The 5048-nt window shown below is 35.5% G+C and overlaps 1 long non-coding RNA gene across 2 annotated transcripts; it reads right to left on the bottom strand.

Annotated features, from left to right (window-relative positions):
- Positions 1–2320: 2320 nt before the first annotated feature.
- LOC142539077 (uncharacterized) lies at positions 2321–4489 on the bottom strand. 2 transcript variants are annotated; one of them, XR_012818802.1, is made up of 4 exons: positions 4316–4489; positions 4080–4186; positions 3682–3735; positions 2321–3565 (listed from the first exon to the last, which is right to left on the bottom strand). It is a non-coding gene; the product is annotated as an uncharacterized LOC142539077 (long non-coding RNA). The 2 variants fall into 2 exon arrangements; XR_012818801.1 differs by having other exon boundaries at positions 2321–3735.
- Between the last annotated feature and the right edge of the window lie 559 nt (positions 4490–5048).

Below are 5048 nucleotides of genomic sequence, written 5' to 3'. Positions count from 1 at the left end.
CTGTGTGATAACCTGGCATCAATTAGCATATCAAAGCACCCAGTTCAACATGATCGTACTAAGCACATAGAGATCGACCGTCATTTCATCAGTGAGAAGATTGAAGGAAAGGAAATCTCAATGAACTACGTCTCGTCAAAGCTTCAAGTTGCTGACATTCTTACTAAGGCACTTCATCGAGCTAATTTTCAAGAAATGTGTAGCAAGCTAGATTTACTTAACATCTACAATCAACCTTGAGGGGGAGTGTGAAAAACCCATTTCTGTTAGCTAGTTCCGTGGAGTTTGTTGTAAGTAGTTTACTAGTCTTCCTTGTTTATAGCTCGGTAGTTTAGGATCTGTTGTATCTTCCTTGTATTGTGGTTTAGTAGTTATGTTCTCTAGGATATGTACTTGGTTTTCTTAATGGAATAAACACATTGTTTTTCTCCAATATCATTACTTTCTACAGATAATAAGGCGAAGACAGTAATAAAACAGTGCCTAGATCAATTTGGAAGCAGACCAAATGAGGTAATTAAAAATATTAAAGAAAATTAGGATGATTGAATACATAAATATTGATACCATTCACGTGATTAACGCAATTGATTTAATATTCTGGTTGAGATTTCAGGTTCTTTATGAAAATGTGATATTTCATTACATGAAACTGGCTACAGACGAAGTAGGGTGCAGATCGTTGAACGAATGCATCAGCACTATTTCTGGCAAACAAAAAATTAGACTGTTCGAAAAAATTGTAGATGACGCTGTGTTACTGTCAAATGATCGTTACGGGTAACTAACAAATTACAGTCCGAATAATCTTACTTTTGTGATAACATTTATATGACTAGTGAATGTTGATTCTTCTTTTTTCCCAGGAACTATGTTGTGCAACATGCAATGATACTTGGTCATGATATCATGACTTTTAAGGTCATGCAACGCCTCCGTGGGCACTTGACGCAGCTATCCCAAGATAAAGGGGGCAGTCATGTGGTCGAGAAATGTCTTAATTCTTCAAGCTTTGGGACTGATTTAGTTGTTGGAGAAATTTTACAAACAAAGTTAGCTCCTTTTCAACTTGCTCGGCATCAGTATGGTAATTACGTAATTCAAGCCGCCTTAATTAGGAATCTTAAGGTAAAGCTTGTTTTACTGTTATCTACATAGTTAGCGGCTGCTAAAATGCCAATACCTGGTTATCTTCTCCAAGATTTACTACATACTTTCCTTCTTGCAGAGACAACGAAAGAAGACCCTTTATGTGATTCTTGTCAAAGCTCTAAAGCCTCATTTCCCACAGCTTCAACGCAATGCAGGTGGAAAAAAGATCGTTAATCTCATCATGACTGATATTGAGTTCCCTTATAAATGCTGGCCAGAGTATTAGTCAATGCAAACTACCTTATGTTGCTGTTTAGTAATTTTATTTGTTCGGTGAGTAGTTGTTTAGGTCCATGTAGGTAACTCATTTACTGCTGAAGCTTTAGTTCGATGTACTTTGTTTTGTTTAGGTTTTTTACGATCTGGGATCGGCTCTGAATTATTATCATGAATTTTTATTTTTTTATGTGATCGTTAATCGTGTTCACTTTGATGACCTGAGCATTGTATTAGTATTGTCTGTTACGCTTTTTCTTTTTCTTTTTTTCGTGCAATCAAAATTGAAATTATCCTTTCTTTGAATGTCGTAAGATTATTTTCTCGGTCCCCGAGTGAAAAAAAATATAACAACTCAAGGGCTGCCGGTCGGATACTGAAAAACAAATAAAAAAAAGATTTACGAGGGTATGACAATTTAATATCAAGTAATAACGATCGAATTAGGGAAAACTCTCCCTTCTAGGATTAGACCTGAACTAGGATTGTAAACCAATCGAGCTAGTTCGTGAGTTTTTTATCTGGTTCGAAAAATATTTGATTCATATTCAAAGTTATCAAATTCGATCCAAACTCGAACATTTTCGAGCCAAACTCGAAGCCAAATTATTTTGCTGGATAGTTGCGAGCCGCTCCGAGTCTTAATATTTTATTAATATAATATAAATATATATTAAATAAATAAATTTTGATTCTTTCGAACACTTATTTTAGAGCAATAAATCGAATAGTTCGCAAACATATTCGTATCTTTCGAGCCGAATTCGAACTTTAATTCGAAATTTTTTAAAATTTTCGAAGCTCAAACTCAAATAAACTAATTCGAGCTTTTAAATTTTCATCATATTCGACTCGATTCGGTTCATTTACACCCCCATTTCTCTCTGCAGTTTAGTTTTCACCTTAGGGATACAATTGAAGCCTTCATAAATGGCACCTAGATTTAGCAAAATCATTATGCATCCATAGAAAATACAGCCTTAATTCAAGCAAAAATCCCATGTAACTGGAAAATACATTCTATGCGGTAATCATAGATTCACAGTCGCTGGTTAGAAAACCTATCCTTTACAGCCTCTTTAACCATTTCTCCACTTGCATAACTGGCACAATGGTTGGTATGGTTCTGCCTTCCTCAAAGTAAAAATATCATGCTTACTTGATACATCATATCGAGCAGGCAAGTTAGTAACAGAATCAGCAACGGGAAATATATCAAGAAAATAATCCGAAGCTCCTTTTGCCAAAGCCAGAAGTGTAAAAACTTGCAACATCAAATCACATTATTGAAGGGATTGAACATAAAAATAGAGAACAAAAGGCTATTTCTTATACCGGCTATGATTCATAACTACTTATCTAATGCAAACGCAATTACCAACAGGAAATTGAAATATGGTTCCTTGACAGAATATTTTGTTATATTTTACCTCAAAATGTCGCCATCTAATTCAGAAACTATTAGTCTTTCATCCCACCTTACATTCCTAATGAAACAAATCATTCTGGTGTTGGCTGAGGTCATAGACAAGAAGTGACCCAAATGCACTTCTTAATATGCAGAAGTTACAGCCCCAAACCGCTCCTGACCTGCTGTGTCCCATAGCTGTGCCTTGACTTCCTTCCCATTGATTACCATCTTCTGAGTCTGAAATTCTACCCCCATGGTAGATTTTGAATTTGGGTAAAACTCATCTCTGGCAAATCAAGAGGGCAAATTTGATTTACCAACAGCTGAATCACCAGGCAAAACAATCTTGAAAAGGTAATAATCCGTTTGCTCCTCCTCGGTATAAAAGGCCATCTTTCACCCTTTTAAATTTGTGGATACAAAACCATATTTTGCTGGAGTCTACAGCATAGCAAACTCTCGATTTTGTTAGATGATTAAAACCAAATAATATCAAACTACACTCAGCTCAAGATGAGAAATACAAGAGAGAATAAGATGTGCAATGATAAAGACCCATGTGGGAAGATCGTTAGATAGTTAAGGCATAAGGAGAAAAAGAAGCACTCTGATTACACACAAACAAGAAGAAAAGAATCCGAGAAAACAGTTTGCCAATAAAGACAAAGATGATACAGTTGCATGCCACCCCAAAATAGCATCTTTCCCGCCAGCAAAGTAAAAAATAAACTAGCTCTGCTTCAGATTCCAATCTTGCCCATCAGAAAAGCTTAAAGCTAAAGGCATCTGCATTACCAAGCAAGCATCAGATAAATGACTAATGTGTGGGCTAGCTCACTGTACACGTATGCGTTGATTGCTAGTAAATAACAATGTCTGCAACTGTTCCTCATAAGTCATACCAATGCTCTTCCCCAACTTAGCTTCCATAGCACATCCAGCTTCAAAATCAAGACCTATTATTTCATACGTCACAAACGAAATCACATGCATAATGTTTCCAGATAAATAAGAAATGATGAGAGTCTGAGTTCATAAAATGTCAGAACTCTCAGCATGAATAACTCCACCAATTACATAAAACCTGATGACAATGAGATACCACGAATATATGGTGACACATGGCAATTTAACAGTAACATCAGTTTCAAGGCAGCAGTTCAAATTCGTCTGTTGACAGCTTACAGATTATTGAGTTGACCATTCATGACTTCAAACCTCAGGAGATGGATTTGATAAAGAATCAATTTTTTTTATCTATCCAAGAAACGGACGTACACGACAGATGGCATCAACTCACCCAGAATCAAAAAATACTAGAGCTGCTTCTCGTATTGTCCAGACAAAGAAAGCATCCATCTTGGACTTTTGATGTCAAAGCCAACATAAAAAAACAGAATGAAACACCTGAGAAACCATGAATTTAATGTTTCCCTAAATCAGGAGAGACCAATTATATTACTGCAAAAGATGGTAACACATTCGAAATCAGAATAACGAGAAGAGGAAGAAACATGCACACGTATTGAAACATACAGATGCGGCGACTTCGTAGTTTGTCCATCAAATATCGACCATCGTGATCAAATTAGAACCGTCTCAGCGGCAGATCAAATCATAGATACAACGGACAAGACATGTATTTCAACAGATTCTCTGTGAGAAACGAGAGAGATCAACTGATCGTAAATTGCGAGAGGGAGACATGAAGGTGGAGACAGCCAGTGGAATTAAATGGCTGGGCCGAAGAAACAGGCCTACATTTGTTTGAAGTTGCTACACTGTCTACAAATATCGATCACGGCCCGTTATATTATCCGTGGATCAATAATTACCTATTGGATGGAGTTTTCGGCATCTTAAAATTTAGGACGAGTTCTCGAATTCGAGATCCAACACCTAACCAACCTCTCCTTCAACTAATTTATATCCCTATCTATAATATATATATATATATATATGTATATATATATATATATATTATTATATTTTATTAAGTTTGAGACACTTAGAGTAACTAATTTTGGTGTCATGGTCTGTTTTGATAATTATATGTATTAACAAAATGTTAAAATTTTAATGTAAGTTATATGTAGTTCAGCGTATATAGTCAGTGTTTCATGGGATTAGGCTATCATTTTTTTATTCTTTTATTTTTCAATTTATTTATGAAAATTACAGTATAGTATCTCACTATTTCTTATAATTATATTTTGATCCCCATTTAAATCAAATGAATTGTAAAAAAATATTGCGTGCGTCGGTACAC

Source organism: Primulina tabacum, chromosome 3 (assembly GCF_025594145.1).
Source record: "Primulina tabacum isolate GXHZ01 chromosome 3, ASM2559414v2, whole genome shotgun sequence".
Lineage (NCBI taxonomy): Eukaryota > Viridiplantae > Streptophyta > Magnoliopsida > Lamiales > Gesneriaceae > Primulina > Primulina tabacum.
Note: the sequence above shows the minus strand (reverse complement) of the source record. Positions and strands in the feature narration are given on the sequence as shown.